Below are 27,157 nucleotides of genomic sequence, written 5' to 3'. Positions count from 1 at the left end.
TATCTGAGGATAGATCCCCATAAAAAACAACAATTTCAACCAGCACAGGCGTAACAAAATCACATACTGCATTAAAGTAAATCGTTTTCCTTTGACGATCTTCGTCTGTTTGCAATCCCAATGCTCATTGTTACACAGTGAATTATATTTTGTTTGATCAAAACCGTTTTTATAGCCTAACACAAAACATTTTGTGAACCGCTTGTGTCATGAATTCCGTCTCATTCCATTTTCGACGACACATTCCAGGTAAATAACCCACACAGAACGTGACTTTTCCAGTCATGTTTGGTTTCATTGCAATCAACTGGTTTGTTTGTAACACAACCAAACCTGATGGGCCATTTCGCGGGACGTATTGATGAAAGAAACCGATTTGAAGACAACAAGTAATGACATCACTGTGCACCAATGATATGACCGCTGTTTCGTTGATTGACTGTATTTTAACCCAATGACCACTGATCGTCTTGAAATCTGAGGTAAGCGGCAATACGCAATGGTTGTGTGTTGGAAGACCAACCCATGTCGTAAACTCCAGCGTAAAGAGAGTCATTCGCTATTGAAGTTTTATTCTGGAAGGAGCTACGCATTTTACGCACAGCGTTGTTTTGGTAAACGCGCAGATTCAGCTGTTTATATATCAATCAGTATGGCTAATAAGTCAGGGAAAGCTAAATCTAAGTAGATATACAGAATTTTAGAAGAAATTGATCGGAAAAGTGAGACAGAGATTGTTGTAGGAAGATTCATTTAGCGATTCCCAAGTGGAGGAATATTTTTTGAACGGAAAGGACACCGTTGTAGCCACTGTGTATAATCTGTAACGTGCCTGCAGAAGAGGAACAATGTCACCGTTTTGGACTGGTAAGTTCTTCTCATGCTAATGCCGTTGTTTGAAATTAATAATATAAAATATTATTTGTGAAATTAAATAGCCTGTTTGAGGCTGTTGAGGGGAGGGCAGGCCCACAACAATGGCCAAAGTGAAATGGAGACAGTAGATACAGATGGTCTGTTGCAATATAATAAAGACAGTAGATCTAGCTGGTCTGTCATAATATAATAGAGACAGTAGATCTAGCTGAAATGTCATAATATAAAAGAGACAGTAGATGTAGCAGGTCTATAATAATATATTCAACCGTATGTTCCCTGTACTCTCTCTCTCATATATATATATATACAGTGCCTTGCGAAAGTATTCGGCCACCTTGAACTTTGCGACCTTTTGCCACATTTCAGGCTTCAAACATAAAGATATAAAACTGTATTTTTTTGTGAAGAATCAACAACAAGTGGGACACAATCATGAAGTGGAACGACATTTATTGAATATTTCTAACTTTTTTAACAAATCAAAAACTGAAAAATTGGGCGTGCAAAATTATTCAGCCCCCTTAAGTTAATACTTTGTAGCGCCACCTTTTTCTGCAATTACAGCTGTAAGTCGCTTGGGGTATGTCTCTATCAGTTTTGCACATCGAGAGACATTTTTTCCCATTCCTCCTTGCAAAACAGCTCGAGCTCAGTGAGGTTGGATGGAGAGCATTTGTGAACAGCAGTTTTCAGTTCTTTCCACAGATTCTCGATTGGATTCAGGTCTGGACTTTGACTTGGCCATTCTAACACCTGGATATGTTTATTTTTGAACCATTCCATTGTAGATTTTGCTTTATGTGTTGGATCATTGTCTTATTGGAAGACAAATCTCCGTCCCAGTCTCAGATCTTTTGCAGACTCCATCAGGTTTTCTTCCAGAATGGTCCTGTAGTTTGGCTCCATCCATCTTCCCATCAATTTTAACCATCTTCCCTGTCCCTGCTGAAGAAAAGCAGGCCCAAACCATGATGCTGCCATCACCATGTTTGACAGTGGGGATGGTTTGTTCACCTGTGTTGCTTTTACGCCAAACATAACGTTTTGCATTGTTGCCAAAAAGTTACATTTTGGTTTCATCAGACCAGAGCACCTTCTTCCACATGTTTGGTGTGTCTCCCAGGTGGCTTGTGGCAAACTTTAAACAACACTTTTTATGGATATCTTTAAGAAATGGTTTTCTTCTTGCCACTCTTCCATAAAGGCCAGATTTGTGCAATATACGACTGATTGTTGTCCTATGGACAGAGTCTGCCACCTCAGCTGTAGATCTCTGCAGTTCATCCAGAGTGATCATGGGCCTCTTGGCTGCATCTCTGATCAGTCTTCTCCTTGTATGAGCTGAAAGTTTAGAGGGACGGCCAGGTCTTGGTAGATTTGCAGTGGTCTGATACTCCTTCCATTTCAATATTATCGCTTGCACAGTGCTCCTTGGGATGTTTAAAGCTTGGGAAATCTTTTTGTATCCAAATCCGGCTTTAAACTTCTTCACAACAGAATCTCGGACCTGCCTGGTGTGTTCCTTGTTCTTCATGATGCTCTCTGCGCTTTTAACCTGTTAGAGCTCTAGGGGCGCTATTTCATTTTTGGATAAAAAACGTTCCCGTTTTAAGCGCGATATTTTGTCACGAAAAGATGCTCGACTATGCATATTCAGTTTTGGAAAGAAAACACTCTGAAGTTTCAGAATCTGCAAAGATTTTGTCTGTAAGTGCCCCAGAACTCATTCTACAGGCGAAACCAAGATGATGCATCACCCAGGAATTAGCAGAATTTCTGAAGCTCTGTTTTCCATTCTCTCCTTATATGGCTGTGATTGCGCAACGAATGAGCCTACACTTTCTGTCGTTCGCCCAAGGTCTTAGCAGCATTGTGACGTATTTGTAGGCATATCATTGGAAGATTGACCATAAGAGACTACATTTTCCAAGTGTCCGCCTGGTGTCCTGCGTCGAATTCGGTGCGCAATTGCCAGCTGCTTCTACTTTACCATTTGATTCAGGGGAGAAAGCATGTGTCCAAGAACGATGTATCAATGAAGAGATATGTGAAAAACACCTTGATGATTGATTCTAAACAACGTTTGCCATGTTTTCAGTCGATATTATGGAGTTAATTTGGAAAAAAGTTCGCGTTTTGAGGACTGAATTTTCGGATTTTTTTTGGTAGCCAAATGTGATGTATAAAACGGAGCTATTTCTAATACACAAGGAATCTTTTTGGAAAAACTGAGCATCTGCTATCTAACTGAGAGTATCCTCATTGAAAACATCAGAAGTTCTTCAAAGGTAAATGATTTTATTTGAAGGCTTTTATGTTTTTGTTAATGTTGCGTGCTGGATGCTAACGCTAATGCTAACGCTAAATGCTAACGCGAAATGCTAACGCTAGCTAGCTACTTTTACACAAATGATTGTTTTCCTATGGTTGAGAAGCATATTTTGAAAATCTGAGATGACAGTGTTGTTTACAAAAGGCTAAGCTTGAGAGATGGCATATTTATTTCATTTCATTTGCGATTTTCATAAATAGTTAACGTTGTGTTATGCTAATGAGCTTGCTGATAGATTTACACAATCCTGGATACAGGGGTTTTTTCATAGCTAAACGTGACGCAGAAAACGGAGCGATTTGTCCTAAACAAATAATCTTTCAGGAAAAACTGAACATTTGCTATCTGAGAGTCTCCTCATTGAAAACATCTGAAGTTCTTCAAAGGTAAATGATTTTATTTGAATGCTTTTCTGTTTTTTGTGTAAATGTTGCCAGCTGAATGCTAATGCTAAATGCTACATTAGCCATCAATACTGTTACACAAATGCTTGTTTTGCAATGGTTGAGAAGCATATTTTGAAAATCTGAGATGACAGTGTTGTTAACAAAAGGCTAAGCTTGAGAGCTAGCATATTTATTTCATTTCATTTGCGATTTTCATGAATAGTTAACGTTGCGTTATGGTAATGAGCTTGAGTCTGTATTCACGATCCCGGATCCGGGATGGGGAGATCAGAAAGGTTAACGGACCTCTGAGACTATCACAGTGCAGGTGCATTTATACGGAAACTTTATTACACACAGGTGGATTGTATTTATCATCATTAGTCATTTAGGTCAACATTGGATCATTCAGAGAACCTCACTGAACTTCTGGAGAGAGTTTGCTGCACTGAAAGTAAAGGGGCTGAATAATTTTGCACGCCCAATTTTTCAGTTTTTGATTTGTTCAAAAAGTTTGAAATATCCAATAAATGTCGTTCCACTTCATGATTGTGTCCCACTTGTTGACGATTCTTCACAAAAAAATACAGTTTTATATCTTTATGTTTGAAGCCTGAAATGTGGCAAAAGGTCGCAAAGTTCAAGGGGGCCGAATACTTTCGCAAGGCACTGTATATATGTTTATTATACCTCAGCAGCACAATATTGTGTAGAGCTTTGGCAAAGTGGGTGATGTTATATCCTTCCTGTTTGGCCCTGTCCGGGGGTCTCATCGGATGGGGCCACAGTGTCTCCTGACCCCTCCTGTCTCAGCCTCCAGTATTTATGCTGCAGTAGTTTGTGTCGGGGGGCTAGGGTCAGTTTGTTATATCTGGAGTACTTCTTCTGTCTTATCCGGTGTCCTATGTGAATTGAAGTATGCTCTCTCTAATTCTCTCTTTCTTTCTCTCTCTCGGAGGACCTGAGCCCTAGGACCATGCCTCAGGACTACCTGACATGATGACTCCTTGCTGTCCCCAGTCTACCTGGCCGTGCTGCTGCTCCAGTTTCAACTGTTCTGCCTTATTATTATTAGACCATGCTGGTCATTTATTAACATTTGAACATCTTGGCCATGTTCTGTTATAATCTCCACCCGGCACAGCCAGAAGAGGACTGGCCACCCCACATAGCCTGGTTCCTCTCTAGGTTTCTTCCTAGGTTTTGGCCTTTCTAGAGAGTTTTTCCTAGCCACCGTGCTTCTACATCTGCATTGCTTGCTGTTTGGGGTTTTAGGCAGGGTTTATGTACAGCACTTTGAGATATCAGCTGATGTATGAAGGGCTATATAAATACATTTGATTTGATTTGAGACTAAATTGATTTTATTAATGTATTAAGTTAAAGTGTTCATTGTTCATTCAGTATTGTTGTAATTACAAAATATAGATAGATAGATAGCTTTTTTTGGTCCTCCAATAAAATTGGTATCGGTATCGAAAAATCATAAATCGGTCGACCTCTATACAGGACATTACATAAAGTGCCAATAAATAGGTTATTAACATTTTGCTGATTTATGAAGGTTCTCATGATCCACAGTAGTCCAACTTGAGACTACCGCACCAGGTATTCCTCTTCTGTTCCCATGTTGGAGACCAGGGGTTACATTCTCTCTCTCTCTGTGTGTGTGTGTGTGTGTGTGTGTGTGTGTCAGAACCAAGATGTTTTGGAGTAGTTCAACTTGAGACTACCACACCAGTTATTCCTCTTCTGTTCTCATGTTGGAGACCAGGGGTTACATTCTGTGTGTGTGTGTCCCTTTGGAGAAAATCACTTACTGCTTGAGGAATAAGTTAAAGACATTTTACAGAATTTGGCAACCTTTTATTGACTATATGGAAAATCTCCCCCCACATCTCATTGATTGAATCTATATATAATCCTCACATAATGTTTCACACGTAATGTATAATATGTAGCCTACGGCAGGTGATCCAATGTCTCGTTATTTTTTTTTTCTTTCTTATTGTATGTTTGTTTATATAACTATTATTATTATTTATTTTTGTTACGCTCGTCTGCTACTGTCACTTTGTCCTATCGTTGTCTAATATCTTTTCACTTTTGTTTTGAATGTTCTTAATTGGAAAATGCAAAAATTAAATATAAAAAAAAAAAAAGAACCAAGATGTTTTGGAGCAATCCAACCTGAGACTACCGCACCAGGTATTCCTCTTCTGTTCCCATGTTGGAGACCAGGGGTTACATTCTGTGTGTGTGTGTGTGTGTGTGTGTGTGTGTGTGTGTGTGTGTGTGTGTGTGTGTGTGTGTGTGTGTGTGTGTGTGTGTGTGTGTGAGAACCAAGATGTTTTGGAGTAGTCCAACCTGAGACTACCGCACCATGGAGACCAGGGGTTACATTCTGTTACAATGGGGCCAACATTTTGTGGCTGATCTTTCAACGGTTGAATGTGTCAAAGACCTGAACAACCAAACACCGCATGGTATGGCTAATTTTTGTTGCGTGTGTGTTTGTGTAATGAGGAACATGTAACTCGGTTCCAGAAGGAAGTATTTCAATTAACTTTCATCAAAGTGTTTCTGGGTGTAAATTCGTCCCCAGGTTATTGCATACACATCACATACAATATCCCAGGCTTATATCAACTATTCCAAATTGGCCTTAATGGGACTGACCATAGAATTGGGTGTGTGACCTTACTGAGAAAAATGTGTGTCAGGGTCACTAGATAACTGTAACAAAGGCTAAACCCTGCCCATTTCTACCATTTCTCTTCTTAAAATGTGATTTTAAACCTAACCCTAACTAATGAAGGCCAAGTTTGGTGCGTTGGTCCACATTTGGGCCAAACTGACTGGGAACAAGACTAGGTGTAATATAACTCACTTTTCACTTCAGACCGTATTGCAAACCATCGACCCAACATGTCACCCTTTATAAAGCACGTTTATATCATATTCGACATAGTGGGTTATGTCACATTTGACATTGGTGATTATGCCACATTTATGAACCGTTTATAAAGCAGGACATACGGTTATAGAAACTTTACAACATTTATTTACTGCTTATGAAAGCATTATGAAGCCTTTATAAGCAAAAGTCATTTAAAGAGGGACCCTATTGCGTTGTGATATTTGCAGAGTCATGCCTGGGTTATACAACGAAAGAGACCAACTGCTGTGAGTGTCTGGGTTCATAATACACCACGATTAATCTGTTCAAAAGAGCTTGTTTCCTCGCCAATTAGTTTTGATGATTCAAGCATTCCTTATATAAGACAACATGATGCTGCCAGTTGCCACTGCTAATGTTGTAGCAATAAAAAAAAGAGCTATAGTCACAGCAAAGTTTGCAAAAGGAGGTAACCTTGCTGACGCTTGGTAGAAGCGGTTGCACAGTTTCAACAAGAGTTTGAAAGGGATGTGTTTTCAAGCGGAAGGACTGCAGTGTGAGATGCTTTGCTGCTCGCTCAGCACGCTAGTTCGAATAATACGAACATTCATTTCAGAGGCAAAGATGCTCCTACAACAAAAATGTGTGTGCGCATTGAAGTGGGTTCATCTCTCAGCTAATTTACAGCCAGTCACACTGTATCGGGTGTAATGCTCAACAAGAAAACACTTGCTTAGCCCACGATGCTGAAGACACAAGGCAAAAAAAAAATGGCTGAATAACTGCAGACCTTACCATCTGCACATGGTAATGTGAGAAGACCAGTGGCAATAGGGGGGGGAGAAGGAGAGAATAATAATGACAGAGTGGGGGTCAAAATGATGCACTAGGAGTGCTGGTGTCAGGACCAGTTGAAGAGAGGACGGGGTGAGAGAAAGGTAGGGGGAGAAAACGAGCTGGTGACAGAAAAGGGGGATAGGAGGGAGTAGGAGAGGACAGAAAGAGAAATGAGTATGACTGCTGGTGGCAGAACAAAGAGAAAAAGAAGCAGATACAGAAAGAATGTGGCTCTTAAGAGTGGTGGTATAAACCATTGAAGACAATGAGAGAGAGAGGCAGATATACAGAAACATTATACAAAGCTACTATAAGAAAAAAAGATATAGAGGCCCACGTTGAAGGGCTGGAGGCCGACACAGAACAAGTCGCATGAAAAGACAATAAGACAGGATGAAAAAAGAGAGATGCTGGCACTGAGAAGAGAGACAGAAAAAGAACAAGAGGAGAAAGAGCAAAAAATACAAACAATGAGAAATGTGCAGATGGATAGAGTCAGAGAGAAGGGATGGATTGAGGGACAGAGAATGAGATGGAGGGAGGGAGTGTTGCTCATATAGTAGAGACAGACTCAGAGGTGAAGGCTCTGCTCAATTATTCACCAATCTGTGGGCTGGGAAATGTCAAAAATTCTACATATGCTCAGATCACCACAGCCCCAAACTCTCAATGCCACTGAAGCGAGGCAAGTGTGGCTACCTAATGTCTGAAGGCAATTGTCTCCACCCCCCTCCAGGTGTCGGCCATCTTCCCCAATATCCCGTGTATTTATACCGGTATTCTATGTCTGTTGCCAGTTCGTTTTGTTTGTGAAACCTACCAGCGTTTGTTCCCCTGCTCTTGTCTGTTTGTTGCTTCTGTTTTCTAGTCCTTCCCGGTTTTGACTGTTCTGCCTGCCCTGACACTGACCCTGAGACTGCCTGCCGTTCTGTACCTTGCCCCACCTAACTGGATTATTGACCCCTGCCTGCCCTGACCCTGAGCCTGCCTGCCGTTCTGTACCTTACCCCACCTAACTGGATCATTGACCCCTGCCTGCCCTGACCCTGAGACTTCCTGCCGTTCTGTACCTTGCCCCACCTAACTGGATTATTGACCCCTGCCTGCCCTGACCCTGAGCCTGCCTGCCATTCTGTACCTTGCTCCACCTAACTGGATTATTGACCCCTGCCTGTCCAGACCCTGAGCCTGCCTGCCGTTCTGTACCTTACCCCACCTAACTGGATTATTGACCCCTGCCTGCCATGACCCTGAGCCTGCCTGCCGTTCTGGACCCTTTGCACCCTCTCTGGATTATTGACCCCTGCCTGCCTTTGACCCGCACGCCTGACCAGCATCACCACCCTGGATGGTTCCGACCTTGAATATGTGGACACCTATAAGTACCTAGGTGTCTGGCTAGACTCTAAACTCTCCTTCCAGACCCATGTCAAACATCTCCAATCGAAAATCAAATCAAGAGTCGGCTTTCTATTCCGCAACAAAGCCTCCTTCACTCACGCCGCCAAACTTACCCTAGTAAAACTGACTATCCTACCGATCCTCGACTTCGGCGATGTCATCTACAAAATTGCTTCCAACACTCTACTCAGCAAACTGGATGCAGTTTATCACAGTGCCATCCGTTTTGTCACTAAAGCACCTTATACCACCCACCACTGCGACTTGTATGCTCTAGTCGGCTGGCCCTCGCTACATATTCGTCGCCAGACCCACTGGCTCCAGGTCATCTACAAGTCCATGCTAGGTAAAGCTCCGCCTTATCTCAGTTCACTGGTTACGATGGCAACACCCATCCGTAGCACACGCTCCAGCAGGTGTATCTCACTGATCATCCCTAAAGCCAACACCTCATTTGGCCGCCTTTCGTTCCAGTTCTCTGCTGCCTGTGACTGGAACGAATTGCAAAAATCGCTGAAGTTGGAGACTTTTATCTCCCTCACCAACTTCAAACATCTGCTATCTGAGCAGCTAACCGATCGCTGCAGCTGTACATAGTCTATTGGTAAATAGCCCACCCATTTTCACCTACCTCATCCCCATACTGTTTTTATTTATTTATTTTTCTGCTCTTTTGCACACCAATATCTCTACCTGTACATAACCATCTGATCATTTATCACTCCAGTGTTAATCTGCATAATTGTAATTATTTGCCTACCTTCTCATGCCTTTTTGCACACAATGTATATATAGACTCCCCTTTTTTCTACTGTGTTATTGACTTGTTAATTGTTTACTCCATGTGTAACTCTGTGTTGTCTGTTCACACTGCTATGCCTTATCTTGGCCAGGTTGCAGTTGTAAATGAGAACTTGTTCTCAACTAGCCTACCTGGTTAAATAAAGGTGAAATAATTATTATTATTTTTTTTTTAATAAAAAAAATTTTGCCTGCCCCTGTATTAGAAATAAACTTTGTTTCTTCAACACTGTCTGCATCTGGGTCATACCTGAAACGTGATACTTGTTCAGTCAAAGGCTCTTTCTCCAGTCATCCTTCCTTGATTCATTGCATCCGCTCTCCTCAGCTTCTTCTAAAAAGACATTGGAAAAGAATGTCCTTGGAAAGGACCTTGGACCATCTCCTCCAATACGGTTGAAAAGGAGACGAGTAGAAAGGGTGCAAGGAATCATGGAAATATGAATTGAGATGACAGAAGACAGCTTGGTTGCTCTTTCAGTGTGTCTATCGACAATCAATCAGAAGTGGCTTCCCGTCCTCATCACCTTTCCACCATCTGTGCCCTGGGGTGATTCAGCTTTCCTTCCCACAATCCTATCCTTAACCATTACTGTGGAAATTCTAAACTAACCCAAAATCAGCATCTAGGGGCAACTTCACACTACTCCTCCATCTGCACTTATGTGAAAGAACTGGACATTTATCAGCACAACTCACAACTTTGTTGGTTTGGGTTGTTTTCCCCCCACCTTGTCTGCAGTTTGTCTCATTGCCACAGAGGACAGAGAGAACTTTGCACCTTAATGCCCACATAGCTAAAATCCTACAGTCTTAAGCCACGATTTTCCCGTCCCAGACAAAATATCCACGTCGTGGGCCAATTCTTAGGTCGTAAACGATTGTCGGACGTCTTAAACCATGTCACAATGAATGAACTAGGTCAACTATGTAGGCTCGTAGGCTTCGAAAAAAAGATCTGGCAGTGTCACAATTGTTTTGCCTTTATCGTGTAGTGTGGCAGAAGTTACGAGCTGATCCCAATGACTAACCAATAGGAACACGGCTGTCAGTGACACAATGCCTTTTTTACGCCCATGCTTGAGACACCCAGTTGACCTAGCCTACATCGCAGTTGACAGCCTACGTTGGCTGACGAAGTCTTGCAAGCCAATCACAGAATGTGATGACAAAAATGAAGCAAATATTGTACAATCTGGCAAGGTTGATCAAGATTTTAATTTGGTCACGTCGCACAGTGTGACATGTAATAATTGTAAAAGACTGAATCCAACATACAATGTGGGTGGACATTTAAAGGGATAGTTCACAACCCCAAATCAGATTTGTGCAATGTTTTCAGATCTCCAAAGTTAAGTTGCCCCTAGATTCCGATCTTGGGTCAGTTCAGCATTTTCCCCAGTAATGGTTAAAGTTAGGATTGGTGAGGGCGAACTGATCCTAGATACAGTTGAAGTCGGAAGTTTACATACACATTAGCCAATTACATTTAAACTCAGATTCAATGTCAGGATTTGTGAAAAATTAAGTAAGAATTCCCTGTTTTAGGTCAGTTAGGATCACCACTTTATTTTAAAAATGTGAAATGTCAGAATAATGGTAGAGAGAATTATTTCTTTCAGCTTTTATTTCTTTCATCACAATCCCAGTGGGTCAGAAGTTTACATACACTCAAATAGTATTTGGTAGCATTGCCTTTAAATTTGTTAACTTGGGTCAAACATCTCGGGTAGCCTTCCACAAACTTCCCACAATAAGTTGGTTGAATATTTCACCATCCCTCCTGACAGAGCTGGTGTAACGGAGCCTGGATTGTAAGGCCTCCTTGCTAGCACACGCTTTTTCAGTTCTACCCATTATAGGATTGAGGTCAGGGCTTTGTGATGGCCACTCCAATACCATGACTTTGTTGTCCTTAAGCCATTTTGCCACAACTTCGGAAGTATGCTTGGGGTCATTTTCCCTTTGGAAGACCCATTTGCGACCAAGCTTTAACTTCCTGACTGATGTCTTGAGATGTTGCTTCCATATATCCACATAATTGTCTTTCCTCATGGTGCCATCTATTTTGTGAGGTGTACCAGTCTCTTTCTATGTCGGTTTTGGAGCAGTGGCTTCTTCCTTGCTGAGCGGCCTTATGTTGACATAGGACTCATTTTCCTGTGGATATAGATACTTTTGTACCTATTTTCTCCAGCATCTTCACAAGGTTCTTTGCTGTTGTTCTGGGATTGACTTGCACTATTCACACCAAAGTACTTTAATCTCTAGGAGACAGAATGCTTCTCCTTCCTGAGCGGTATGACGGCTGCGTGGTCCCATGGTGTTTATACTTGCGTACTATTGTTTGTACAGATGAACATGAACAACTTCAGGCATTTGGAAATTGCTCCCAAGGATGAATCAGACTTGTTGAGGTCTACAATTTTTTTTCTGATGTCTTGGCTGATATCTTTTGATTTTCCCATGATGTCAAGCAAAAAGGCACTGAGTTTGAAGGTAGGCCTTGGAATACATCCACAGGTACACCTCCAACTAACTCAAATTATGAAAATTAGCCTATCAGAAGCTTCTAAAGCCATGACACCATTTTCTGGAATTATCCAAGCTGTTTAAAGGGACAGTCAACTTGGTGTATGTAAACTTCTGACCCACTAGAATTGTGATACAGTGAATTATAAGTGAAATAATCTGTGTGAACAATTGTTGGAAAAATGACTTGTGTCATGCAGAAAGTAGATGTCCTAACCGACTTGCCAAAACTATAGTTTGTTAACAAGAAATCTGTGGAGTGGTTGAAAAACGAGTTTTAATGACTTCAATGTAAGTGTATGTAAACTTCCGACTTCAACTGTATGTACCTAGGGGAAACTTCATTTCGGAACAGTCTAATTTAACCTTTAGTTAACTAGGCAAGTCAGTTAAGAACAAATTCTTACTTACAATGACAGCCTACCCCAGCCAAACCCTAACCCGGACGACGCTGGGCCAATTGTGCTCCGCCCTATGGGACTCCCAATCATGTCCGGATGTGATACAGCCCAGGATGGAACCAGGGTCTGTAGTGACGCCTCTAGCACTGAGATGCAGTGCCTTAGACCGCTGCGCCACTCGGGACCCAACATTCCACACCATTTGTTTCACAATTCCCAATACATGATTTAAGACATCTGCAGGAGTCAATCCCACATGTCACAATGTAAATTATCCACTTGAGGTTATTTCTTTAATTGTAGTTTCACTTAACCAGGTAGAACAATTATGAACAAATTCTTATTTACAATGACAACGTGATGGCTGACATTAAGTGTAAGAGAGCCGCTCACTATAATGGAAAATAGTGTTGGAAAACGCATGCATATTGTTCATATTGCATAGTGGCAAGGTATTGGATGGTGAATAGAAGAAACCTTTTTTTTTATTATTTTAGTCACAGCATGAAACAGTTTGGTAAATGTTTCTGAGAGGCTTCAGTAAGCAACCTCCAGCCATTTAAATGGTTGTAGTGGAAGGAATGGAAAAACTAACCATGTTTTGTTTTGTTTTATTGAGACCTGCATATACAATTACAAAAGACAAAATCAAATACAATATCAAATACAGCACAACACAAACATTCAAAAAAAACAATTAGATTCCTCAATAAGAAGGTACCCTATCAATATATTAAATTGTCAGAGCAGCACCAGAACAATCCAATTGTAATGTATTTTGTACTTGGTTCCAACAATGAGGTGCTTCAAAACTAAAAGCGTATTTACCTAGGTCGGCGAAGACCCGAGGAAACAGGTTGTGAACGGGTTTGGTATCTCATGTTTTTATATTTTATCAGCGAAGTTAGGTAAGCCAGGAAGCTTGTGTTGTAGAGCTTTGTAAACTAAAAGGCAAAAATGAAGTGATCTGCGGGCCTTTAATGAGGACCAGCCAACCTTTGAATACAGTTGAGTATTAAAACTGTCACCTGTGATAAAGCGAAGTGCACTATGGTAGACGGCATCCAAAGGTTTAAGAGTAGTGGCTGCTGCAATCTGGTAAATGTTGTCACCATAGTCAAGAACTATCAGGAAAGTTGACTGTACAATCTGCTTCCTGCTATTTAGGGAGGCAAGATCTATTTAAGCCCACTTTTAAAAAACTACGTTTTTTAACTAGGTCATACGTAAATTTGAAACATTACATCTTTGTCAATCCATATGCCCAGATATTTATAGGTGGAAACCCGATCGATAGGCGAACCATCCAGTGAATAAATATGTAATTCATCTGACACATTCTTACGAGAATTAGCGAACAACATATATTTAGTATTGCCTGTATTAAGTACAAGTTTTAAATTAACCAGGGCTTTCAGTAAGGCAACAAAGTCGGATTGCAGCTTTAACATAGCCTGGTCTACAGTTGGGGCAATAGTATACATAAGAGTTATCTGCATACAGACAAATATTACAGGTTTGAACACACACACACATATATTATAAATAATATTGGTCTAAATATTTTTATTTATTTAACCATTTATCTAGGCCAGTCAGTCAAAAACAAATTCTTACTTACAATGACGGCCTACCGGGGAACAGTGGGTTAACTGCCTTGTTCAGAACAACAGATTTTTTTTATCTTGTCAGCTCAGGGTTCGATCCAGCAACCTTTTGGTTACTGGCCCAACGCTCTAACCACTAGGATACCTGCCGCCCCAATATTATTTATATCATTAGTAAAGAGAACAGGTCCAAATAACAACCTCTGTGCTACCCCTTTTGTATATCAGAAATCATGCATTGCGTCCCATCTGACAGATCATTCTCAAACCACTTGCAAGAAGCCCAATCTAGCCCTATTTCAATCAGCCCTTGAATGAGAATGTAATGGTAAACAGTGTCAAAGGCCTGGGAAAGGTCTATAAATAAGGCAGCACAATGTTTTTTTATGATCTAAGCAATTTAACACATCTAAAACAAGTTTAGCAGCTGAAACAGTGCTATGTCCAGGTCTAAAACCATACTAGTGCACATTTAGAATATAATGATAAGTTACAAAAGTTTAACTAAGAATTGGCTAAGGATTCTAAAACTTTGGAAAGGCAAGATAATGTAACTACCATCTAATTCCCAAGGTATCTAAGTCAGAAGGATCTCCTCCTTTGTGTAGGTAGAGGATATGTACAACTTTCCAGATCTTCGGGGTAATACCAGAAACAATTCTCAAGTAAAAACAAATATAAAGTGGGGCAGAGACCTGCAGTAAGAAGGGATCAATAGAATCAGCACCTGTGGATTTTTTTTTTTTTACATAGATTTTTAGCAAGGCACTTATTAGTACATCATAGGTATAAAATGGTTTAAATTAAAAAAAGTGCATGTGTATCCCTCCACAAGAATTATAAGAATTTCAAGAAACTATTATTTAACATAGATGGCCAGCTGAGGCAAAATGTGGCCCACCAACCAAGATCAAATGTAGCAAAATTTGAAATTGTGTTTTTTTTTCACATGGGATAAAAGTAGAGACTCGGAGATGGGAAAAAGTATATCAGACATTGCATTTGAGGAACAATGGGAAAGTAATTCTACTTTGAAAGTTGATGAACTTGTAAAAAATGTTTTAAAAAATGTCCCTTGAATGTACACCTACTGGAAAGCTCTTCTTTGTCTCTTTTGTCTACACCTATCAGCAATAAAAGTGGTAAAAGTAGTAGCCTACAAAAATGAAAAACTCCAAGTAAAAAATATACTTTATCTAGTCCTTGGCCTACATCAAATCTGACTTTGGTGCAGGTATTGTTCTTCACATTACAGTCTCTGCTAACCACACACTATATCAAATAAAATCTAAGTTTATTTGTCACATGCACGGGGGTACAGAAGGTGTAAACGGTACAGTGAAATTGTTACTTGCGTATTTGCCTAGTAGCAATATCAAAAACAGAAAATGTCCAGATAAAATATTTTATCAATTGTCAAAGCTGTTGTATGAATCTGCAGGTACCTAAAGCTGACCAACTAGGTTCATTGTTAGCTAGCTAACTAAGATTAGGCTATTAGTAGCAATGCAAATGTATTTCTGATTCAAATAATATTACCACAGATCATAAACGTAACTTTAGCTGGCAAGCTACTGTTCACTAACTGTACATTTTAACTTGCAATGAAAATAACTGACAAAATTAGAAAAGTATAATGAATGAAAGTGTAGCTAGACTCTTATCCGTATACATGGATGAACACTTTACAGCAGACTGGACGCATTTAACTCTGTTTGTTTGTAGCTACATCTTGTTTGGCCAGCGTTGTGTCAAGTCACGCCAGTTCACATTGACCGTGGCGTGTGCAGAAAGTAGCCCATCACAACTTTTTCCAACTGACCTGAAGATAACGCCTGCTAAATTCAGGGCATCAATGTTGTTGAGAAAAGTAGCAAATCCTTTGTAGTGCTCGATGGCTGACGTTATATCTTTCAAAAAGGCATTGTAGAAAGGATTGTCAGTACATACTGAGCAGCTCCAGTTATATACAGAACCATACTACATGGCAGACCAATCCAAACCCATCTCCCGGCATGTCCAGCCCTTCCATTATCTCAGTCAATCATGGCTAGCGGGTAGGTTCATGACTTTTTCAGGGGCAAACCAACTAGGCTAGTAATTTAACAATTGTATCTGTATTTACTTATTGTATAGAATTTTGTTATTAAAAAGGCACATGAAAGCTAACATGTTCCAGAAGGCATTTCTGCCAAAAAAACGCATTTGTTAAAAAATGTAAAGACATTGAAACGCCTCTCTTGTGACATGCGACATACTCCTAGCTTCCTGAAACAGGTCACAAATGGTTATTAAAAGCACCACAAATTTCTATTTTGTATATTAAGGAACCTGCTGGGCCTATGAGGGTGGGTGGAGTTCCTTTTCAGAGATTTGACTAGGGTTAAATAATAATAATAAATCTGGTAACTTCCCAAAAATTCCAACCCGGATTTCTGGAAAATCTGTGAATTTTGGCAAAGTTGCTGGTTTTTGCAACCCTAGATTTGACTTATTCCCAGAAGTTTTCTGGATTCCCACTATGTTGACTTTTCTACCCAGAGACATTTAACATTTTCTGAGACATTTTCTATACAGAGACATTTACAGTGCCTAAAGAATATATTCAAAGCCCTTGAGTTATTCCACAAATTGTTGTGCAACAGGCTACATTTTTCTCTATGAAATCTATTTTTTTTCCCACCCATCTACACACAATGCCCCATAATGACAAAGTAAAAACAAGTTTTTAGAAATGTTAGTGAATTTGTTGAAAATAAAATACAGAAATACAATTTACATAAGTATTCACAACTTATTTTGTGACGTGTTAAGCAAATGTTTACTCCTGTACTAATTTAGGCTTACCATAACAATACTTAACGACTCAGGACATTTCAGTTTTTCATTTGTAATTAATTTGTAAAAATGTAGAAAAACATGAATCCACTGACATTAGAGTACTGTGTATAGGCCAGTGACAAAACAAATCTCTATTTAAGCCATTTTAAATTGTAACAACAAATTGTGGAACAAGTCAAGGGGTGTGAATACTTTTTGTAGGCACTGTACTTTTTAAATGTCTGAAGGACTGCCAATCAGACATAGTATCAGTCAATCTAGCTTTAGCTCAAGCTAAATTTCTTCCCTGTAATTTTTCATACAATTCATGCGTGAACCAAGGGTCTGATTTTTCAGGGCGTTTAACGTTTGGGCAAGTTGGTTAAGTGTTCAGCCAAGTTAGATTTAAAAACAAATTTCTTTCAGCCTATCTGATATTGGGTTCAGCCAATCCAGATTAAAGGGATACTTCAGGATTTTGGCCCTTTATCTACTTCCCAAGAGTCAGATGAACTCGTGGATACCACAGAACGGGACCGGCGATTGCTGAAGCACGTAACGCGTAAAAATCGTCTGTCCTCGTTTGAAATACTCACAACGGAGTTCCAAACTGCATCTGAAAGCAACATCAGCACAATAACTTTGTCGGGAGCTTCATAAAATGGGTTTCCATGTCTGAGCAGCCGCACACAAGCCTAAGATCACCATGCGCAATGCCAAGTGTGGTGTGAAGACCGCCACCATTAAACTCTGTAGCAGTGGATAGGCATTCTCTGGAGTGATTAATCACACTTCACCATCTGGCGGATGCCAGGAGAAAGCTACCTCCCCGAATGCATAGTGCTAACTGTAAAGTTTGGTGGATGAGGAATAATTGTCTGGGACTGTTGTTCATGGTTTGGGCTAGGCCCCTTAGTTCCAGTGAAGGGAAATCTTAAAGCTACAGCATACAATGACATTCTAGACGATTCTGTGCTGCCAACTTTTTGGGCAACAGTTTGGGGAAGGTCCTTTCCTGTTTCAGCATGACAATTCCCCCGAGAACGATGCGTGGTCCATACAGAAATGGTATGTCAAGATCGGTGTGGAAGAACTTGACAGGCCTGCACAGAACCCTGACTTCAACCTGATCTAACACCTTTGGGATGAATTGGAATGCTGACTGCGAGCCAGGCCTAATCACCCAACATCTCTGCAGCAATATTCCAACATTTCGTGGAAAGCATTCCCAGAAGAGTGGAGGCTGTTATAGTAATAAAGGGGAGACCAACTCCATATTAAGTAACATGATTTTGGAATGAGATGTGTGTGTGCGTGTGTGTGTGTGTGTATATATATATATATATATATATATATATATTCCGGATTTGCATGTATTGTTTTGTATTTTCAGGCATTGTTGGAGATATGCTTATGTTCCTTTCGCTACACCCGCGATAACATCTGCCAAATATGTGTACGCGACCAATAGAATTTGAGAGACAGCATCACATTCACACAACTGAAATGGCCTCTGAAAAAGTGTGTATTCTAACTGTTTTTTTCAGAGACCGTGACAGTACTTATCCTTTGAAACTGTGCATATAACCTGCCCTTTAGATTTTTATGCTTTCATTGTTTCTAACTGTCGAGTCAGCAATCCCCTCTTCCCTCACTCCATCTCTCGCTGGTCTCAAGCTGTGTCCTCTCTCGCCCTTCATCCGCTTTACATGGACACACATCTTTCAGAGTGATTTGGCTTAATATGTGTTAAATCTTACCAGATATAGCTCCCTGCCACTGCTGATCCAGTTACAATCCCTATTTCAATTCTAATATGACACCTCCTGTGTCACAAAGCTGGTGTCAGCACAAGGTATTTCCCTATTTCCCTATATTACCTCAACTCTCTTCAAGGGAGCCCAAGGTTGAACAAAAAAGTAAAGTAAAATAAGGTAGTTTGGGGGGGATTGAGTGAATCTCAGGAGGAACATCCGAACATGTAACATATTTTTTATTAAATGTCCTGCAAGGTGATTAAAGTAAATGAAAACAAAAAGGGATCATGACAAAACAACTTCGTAAATTGAATTTTTTTTTTTTACAAAACTGTTTGAAAAAACTTTAACTATACTTACTCCAAAACAAACTAAAAACAAAAATTATGAATTATATTAATAAAAAATATATATCTAAACTTTGGGCAAAAATCAAATAAGTTTTCAAGCTTTTTTCTTTCTTTAAATAGAGTTTGAGTTTCAGAATCTGGCAGGTAAATGCTGCCAGGTGATGATGTTTTAAATAGCCCTAGCTTTTGCATCGCTATCACTAGCTACACTATATACACTGCTCAAAAAAATAAAGGGAACACTCAAACAACACAATGTAACTCCAAGTCAATCACACTTCTGTGAAATCAAACTGTCCACTTAGGAAACAACACTGATTGACAATACATTTCACATGCTGTTGTGCAAATGGAATAGACAACAGGTGGAAATTATAGGCAATTAGCAAGACACCCCCAATAAAGGAGTGGCTCTGCAGGTGGTAACCACAGACTACTTCTCAGTTCCTATGCTTCCTGGCTGATGTTTTGGTCACTTTTGAATGCTGGCGGTGCTTTCACTCTAGTGATAGCATGAGACGGAGTCTCATCCAGAATGGCACATCAATGCGAGCTGTGGCAAGAAGGTTTGCTGTGTCTGTCAGCGTAGTGTCCAGAGCATGGAGGCGCTACCAGGAGACAGGCCAGTACATCAGGAGACGTGGAGGAGGCCGTAGGAGGGCAACAACCCAGCAGCAGGACCGCTACCTCTGCCTTTGTGCAAGGAGGAGCAGGAGGAGCACTGCCAGAGCCCTGCAAAATGACCTCCAGCAGGCCACAAATGTGCATGTGTCTGCTCAAACGGTCAGAAACAGACTCCATGAGGGTGGTATGAGGGCCCGACGTCTACAGGTGGGGGTTGTGCTTACAGCCCAACACCGTGCAGGACGTTTGGCATTTGCCAGAGAACACCAAGATTGGCAAATTCGCCACTGGCGCCCTGTGCTTTTCACAGATGAAAGCAGGTTCACACTGAGCACGTGACAGACGTGACAGAGTCTGGAGACGCCGTGGAGAACGTTCTGCTGCCTGCAACATCCTCCAGCATGACCGGTTTGGCGGTGGGTCAGTCATGGTGTGGGGTGGCATTTCTTTCCTCCATGTGCTCGCCAGAGATAACCTGACTGCCATTAGGTACCGAGATGAGATCCTCAGACCCCTTGTGAGACCCTATGCTGGTGCGGTTGGCCCTGGGTTCCTCCTAATGCAAGACAATTCTAGACCTCATGTGGCTGGAGTGTGTCAGCAGTTCTTGCAAGAGGAAGGCATTGATGCTATGGACTGGCCCGCCCGTTCCCCAGACCTGAATCCAATTGAGCACATCTGGGACATCATGTCTCGCTCCATCCACCAACAGACTGTCCAGGAGTTGGCGGATGCTTTAGTCCAGGTGTGTGAGGAGATCCCTCGGGAGACCATCCGCCTCCTCATCAGGAGCATGCCCAGGCGTTGTAGGGAGGTCATACAGGCACGTGGAGGCCACACACACTACTGAACCTCATTTTGACTTGTTTTAAGGACATTACATTAAAGTTGGATCAGCCTGTAGTGTGGTTTTCCACTTTAATTTTGAGTGTCACTCCAAATCCAGACCTCCATGGGTTGATAAATTTGATTTCCATTGATAATTTGTGTGATTTTGTTGTCAGCAGATTCAACTATGTAAAGAAAAAAGTATTTAATAAGAATATTTCATTCATTCAGATCTAGGATGTGTTATTTTAGTGTTCCCTTTATTTTTTTGAGCAGTGTATATACATAAAAGTATGTGGACACTCAGTGACTTTCACTGTGGCACCGTCACAGGATGCCACCTTTCCAACAAGTCAGTTTGTCAAATTTCTGACGAACTAGAGCTACCTCAGTCAACTTTAAGTGCTGTTATTGTGAAGTGAAAACATCTAGGAGCAACAACGGCTCAGGCGCAAAGTGGTAGGCCACACAAGCTCACAGAACGGGACTGCCGAGCACTGAAGCGTGTAGTGCAATGGAAACACGTTCTCTGGAGTGGTGAATTCCGTTTCATCATCTTGCAGTCCGACAGAGAAATCTTGGTCTGGCGGTTGCCAGGAGAAAGCTACCTCCCCAAATGCATAGTGCCAACTGTAAAGTTTGGTGGAGGAGAAATAATGGTCTGGGGCTGTTTTTCATGGTTTGGGCTAGGCCCCTTAGTTTCAGTGAAGGGAAATCTTAAAGCTACAGCATACAATGGCATTCTAGACGATTCTGTGCTTCTAATTTTGTGGCAAGAGTTTGAGGAAGGCCTTTTCCTGTTTCAGCATGACAATGCCTCCGTGCACAAAGCGAGGTCCATATAGAAATGGTTTGTTGATATCGATGTGGAAAAACTTGACTGGCATGCACAGAGCCCTGACCTCAACCCCATTGGATGTCGATTAAGGTAATCAGAGCGGTTGGCTTAAATGCAGAAGACACATTTCTGTTGAAGGCATTCAGTTCTACAACTGACCAGGTATTCCCCCTTTCCCATTTAACACCTTTGGGGTGAATTGGAACACCGACTGCGAACTACAGTAGGCCGACCTCACTCACTGCTCGTGGCTAAATGGAAGATAATCCCCGCTGCAATGTTCCAACATCTAGCCAAAAGCCTTCCCGGAAGAGTGGAGGCTGTAATAGCAGCAAAGGGGAGACCAACTCCTTATTAATACCCATGATTATGGAATACCTTTGGTCATGTAGTGTATCAGTTGCGAACAGTGAATAATTCTGCTAGGTAGCTAGCTAAAAGGGGAAGGTAAACCACCAGTGGTCGGTCGAGAGAGTCTCCTTCCACCATATTTCTTGCACCAGTCTAGGCGCTAATCATCAAGGCAAGTGTGGCTATTTGAAGAAGCTCAAATATAAAATATATTTTGATTTGTTTAACACTTTTTTGGTGACTACATGATTCCATATGTGTTATTTAATAGTTCTGTCTTCACTATTATTCTACAATGTAGACAATAGTACAAATAAAGAAAAAACATTGAATGAGTAGGTGTTCTAAAATGTTTGAACAGTAGCGTGTTTTTATAAAACTACAACTAAATAAAAACTAGTACATGTTTAATGTATTTTTTTTAGCAGCAGAGGTCAGAACAAATGGACAAGTTTGGAGAACAATAGACATCCACCCATATGTGACCGACCGCATCGATCTTATGTAGCAAAATCTGAAAGTGTTTTTGACATTGGATAAAAGTAGAGACTCAGAGCAAGAAATGTGGATATTATTCACTGCAGTTAAGGAACAATGGGAAAGTAATACTGCTTTGAAAGTTGATAAACTTGTAGCCCCACTTTTGAGAAAAATGGTCCATGAATGTTTTTCACACACCTACTGGAGCTCTTCATCTACAACAATTCAGCATTGTTCACACCCTCTTAAGCTTTAGCCCCACCCATCTCTTTAAGGATTCATTTGAGGCCATGTGGTAAAAATCGATTTATTTGTCACATGCACATGATACAGAAGGTGTAAATGATACAGTGAAATGGTTACTTGCATAGTAGCAATATCAAAATAGTAGCAATACAAATATTTTATCATTATTAGATGACGCTTACCCACACTCAAATAAATTGATGGATAATCTGAAGGAAATGCTATAACCACCCCCCAGCCACATCTAGCTAAGTGGATGGGCCAGTATTGTCTAGACACAAACACCCCCAGACACACCTGACTAATTTGACTTCTGGGCGAAGTGGAGTCTATTGTTTACACATGTAGCTAGCTAGGTAGCTAAACAATGAACCGGCATAATCCCATCTCATACGGTGGTGGTGTAGGTTTCATGATTAATTATTCATGGTGTGATGGTGATAACGTACAGAAACTCAAGACATTTTGTCCACCCAACCTAGAATACCTCACAATCAATTGCAGACCGTATGACCTCCCAAGAGAATTATCTTCGGTTATAGTCACAGCCATGTATATTCCCACTCAAGCCGATACCACAACTGCCCTCAAGGAATTACACTGGATCTTGGGCAAACTAGAAACCACATATCCTGAGGCCGCATTTATTGTAGCTGGAGATTTTAACAAAGCAAATTTGAGGAAAACGCTACCGAAGTTCTATCAACACATTAACTGAAGTACTCACACTGGAAATACACTCAACCACTGCCCCACTCTCCCTTTGGCAAATCAGATCACAACTCCATTTTGCTCCTCCCTTCCTACAAGCAGAAACTCAAACAGGAAGTACCCGTGCTAAGGTCTATTCAACGCTGGCCAATCGGAATCCATGCTTCAAGACTGTTTTGATCACGCGGGCTAGGAAATGCTCTGGGTAGCCCCTGAGAATAACAATGACGTATACATGGGCACGGTGACTGAGTTCATCAGGAAGTCTATAGGGGATGATGTTCCCAATGTGAATATTGAAACCTACCCAAACCAGAAACCGTATATTCACTAATGTTCAAAAGTTCGGGGTGACTTAGAAATGTCCTTGTTTTTTAAAGAAAAGAACATTTATTTTCATTAAAATAACATCAAATTGATCAGAAATACAGTGCAGATATAGTTAATGTTGTAAATTACTATTGTAGCAGGAAACAGAAGATTTTTTTATGGAGTATCTACATGAGCATACATAGGCCAATTATCAGCAACAATCACTCCTGTGTTCCAATGGCATGTTGTGTTAGCTAATCCAAGTTTATAATTTTAAAAAGGCTAACTGATCATTAGAAAACCCTTATGCAATTATGTTAGCAGAAATGAAAAAGGTTGTTCTTATTGAAGAAGCAATACAACTGTCCTTCTTTAGACTAGTTGAGTATCTGGAGCATCAGCATTTGTGGGTTCGATTACAGGCTCACTCTGTGGTCCAACTCATCCCAAACCATCTCAATTGGGTTGAGGTCGGGTGATTGTGGTCAGGTCATCTGATGCAGCACTCCATCACTCTCCTTCTTGGTCAAATAGCCCTTACGCAGCCTGGAGGTGTGTTGGGTCATTGTCCTGTTGAAAAACAACTGATAGTGGGACTAAGTGCAAACCAGATGGGATGGCGTATCGCTGCAGAATGCTGTGGTAGTCATGCTGGTTAAGTGTGCCTTGAATTGTAAATATATCACTGAGTGTCACCAGCAAAGCACCCCCACACCACCACCTCCATGCTTCACGGTGGGAACCACACATGTGGACATCATCCGTTCACCTACTCTGCGTCTCACAAAGACAAAGCAGTTGGAACCAAAAATCTAACATTTGGACCCCACACCGAAGGACAGGTTTACACCGGTCTAATGTCCATTGCTCATTTCTTGGCCCAAGCAAGTCACTTCTTCTTATTGGTGTCCTTTAGTAGTGTTTTCTTTGCAACAATTCGACCATGAAGGCCTGATTCACGCAGTCTCCTCTGAACAGTTGATGTTGAGATGTGTCTGTTACTTGAAATCTGTGAAGCATTTATTTGGGTTGCAATTTCTGAGGGTGGTAACTCTAATGAACTTCTCCACTGCAGCAGATGTAACTCTGGGTCTTCCTTTCCTGTGGCGGTCCTCATGAGAGCCAGTTTCATCATAGCGCTGATGGTTTTTGTGACTTCACTTGAAGAAACTTTCAAAGTTCTTGAAATTTTCCAGATTTGACTGACCATTTATATTAAACAAATGATGGAGTGTCGTTTCTCTTATTTGAGCTGTTCTTGCCATGATATTGACTTGGTATTTAACCAAATAGGGCTAGCTTCTGTACACCAACCCTACCTTGTCACAACACAACTGATTGGCTCAAATGCATTATTAAGGAAAGAAATTCCACAAATGAACAGTTTTGAATTTGGCGCCCTGCAATTTCACTGGCTGTTGTCATTATCGATCCCGTTAGCGGGATCTGAGCCCTAAGAAGTTTTAACTAATTATACAGAGAAGCAGCAAAACGGTTTTACGACCACGGAAATCCCTCTGTGATTAAATCGAAGTGTTGACATAATGAATGGCTTGGTGAAGCGATTCATTGCTCCAGCCCAATTATAAAGCCATGGAAGGGTATGGTGGAAACTTGTTTCTGCCAACAGAAAAAGTGTATTGTCAGAGTGTCAGGAGGATGGGGGAGGATGGGGGAAAGATCCCTACTTATGCAAGACAAAACTGCTGAAGCATAACGGAACTGCTCTGTCTCCCTCTCCCTTTCGTTTTCAATCTCTAGCTCTTTCTCTGCCTCTCCCTCTGTCTTTCTCTCTGACAGTCAATTGTTTTATTGTTGATTGTTAGTTCTCAAAGATTCTTATTTTAAAAAATATACAGCGCCTTTATCTTTTCTACATATTTTATATCTGGTTTTAGTCATTTAAGTTTACACTGACAATGGTTTCCCATTATGAAAAAGTATTTCCAAAAATAAATTAATATCATATTTATTGGAGTGGCTGCAATGATTTAGCAGCCCACTGCTAAATGAATAAAGGGGAAACACTGTAGCACATTGAGTCAGTTTAAAGGGATACTACAAGATTTCGTAATTTAGTTATGAGTCATGCTCGTAATATGCTAACAAAGCATCTGCCAGATGTTATGTCAAGTGTCACCCAATTGTCCTTTGTGTCTACATCCTCCATGACCCTGACAGTGTGAGTTACATTAGTGGAGCACAGCCACTGACCTATCAGTTATCTAAATGTGTTGCTGTGCCCAAGGCCATGGAGAGTGGTTTCCACTTACACTGGCCAGATCTCCTTTCCTCTCTCTGGGTGTAAGAGAATCCTAGTCAGGGTGCTCCCCCTCAAGCCTGCTACTATATTGATCTCAGTCTCCTTTAAGAGGGCTGCGGGAGACAAGATTGGAGGAGGAAGGAGAATACCAAACTGCACCCGTACATAGTCCACCTGTAATTAGCCCATCCAACTACCTCATCCCCATATTGTTATCTATTTTATTTATTTTGCTCCTTTGCACCCTCATCTTCTGCACATCTATCACTCCAGTGTTTAATTGCAATTATTTTGCCACTATGGCCTATTTATTGCCTTACCTTCGTTATCCTACCTTATTTGCACACACTATATATATACTTTTTCTATTGCATTATTGACTGTATGTTTGTTTATTCCATGTGTAACTCTGTGTTGTTGTTTGTGTTGCACTGCTTTGCTTTATCTTGGCCAGGTCGCAATTGTAAATGAGAACTTGTTCTTAACTAGCTTACCTGGTTAAATAAAGGTGAAATAAAAAATAAATAAAAAATACACTTCGAAATGGCGAGATCAGAGGAAGGATAAAGCAAGAGGTGTGTGTGTGGCAGGAGATGGGTTTGGGGGATGTGGTGTGTGTGTGACTGATTTGGTGAGAGTGTGTTTGTTCTAAATATGAAATTAAGTCCATCTAGGGCTGTTACGGTGACTGCATTACCGCCACAACGGCGGTCACGAGTCATGACGGCAGTCAAATTCCATGTGACTGTTTAGACACAGTAATTAGGCTTCTACAAGCTCTGATACTGCTGCTGGTCATTAGCAGCCTACCCAACTTGCTAACTGCCTGGTACTCAGCACTCTATTGTCCCTCTAAATCACTCTGACATCAATGCAAATGTACTCAAAATTCGATTCAAACACTTCATGAGAGACCATGAGCTCATGTTGCACAACATTTCTATCGGCTATGTAATTCCGTGAGAAAACAGAGTTTTGATGGCATCTATTAAAAAGAGCAGGATCGCATCAGCTAGGCCTACTATATGCATTTCTTAAGTTTCCTAAAATTAAGCACATTGCTTCTCGTTACAAACAGGAGTATAGCCCACATGGCTGACATGAATATGAGTCACGGAAAAAGCGTCCTCCATTCGTTATTAAGTGGTGAGATGACAGGTATTTTTTTCCCCTGCTGAAAAACATCCCCACAGCATGATGCTGCCACCACCATACTTCACCGTAGGGATGGTGCCAGGTTTCCTCCAGACGTGACGCTTGGCATTCAGGCCAAAGAGTTCAATCTTGATTTCATCAGACCAGAGAATCATGTTTCTCATGGTCTGAGAGTCCTTTAGTTGCCTTTTGGCTAACTCCAAGCGAGCTGTCATGTACCTTTTACTGAGGAATGGCTTCTGTCTGGTCACTCTACCATAAAAGCCTGATTGGTTTAGTGCTTCAGAAATTGTCATCTTTCTGGAAGGTTCTCCCAATCTCCACAGAGAAACACTAGAGCTCTGTCA

General features: G+C 41.0%; 1 protein-coding gene and 1 long non-coding RNA gene across 2 annotated transcripts in view; one reads left to right on the top strand and one right to left on the bottom strand.

Moving 5' to 3' along the window:
* The window catches only part of kcnq3 (potassium voltage-gated channel subfamily Q member 3), a 161,400-nt gene that overhangs the window by 118,465 nt on the left and 15,778 nt on the right, over positions 1 to 27,157 (bottom strand). The window lies entirely within an intron of this gene.
* On the top strand, positions 2,455 to 5,762 carry LOC149981660 (uncharacterized). The gene is made up of 3 exons (XR_016482775.1): positions 2,455 to 3,167; positions 3,483 to 3,597; positions 4,556 to 5,762. It is a non-coding gene; the product is annotated as an uncharacterized LOC149981660 (long non-coding RNA).

The sequence above is a fragment of the Oncorhynchus mykiss genome, chromosome 8 (assembly GCF_057628025.1).
Source record: "Oncorhynchus mykiss isolate SJ-2025 chromosome 8, ASM5762802v1, whole genome shotgun sequence".
Classification (NCBI taxonomy): domain Eukaryota; kingdom Metazoa; phylum Chordata; class Actinopteri; order Salmoniformes; family Salmonidae; genus Oncorhynchus; species Oncorhynchus mykiss.
The sequence above is the reverse complement of the archived record's forward strand: the minus strand, read 5'-3'. Positions and strand labels throughout refer to the sequence as shown.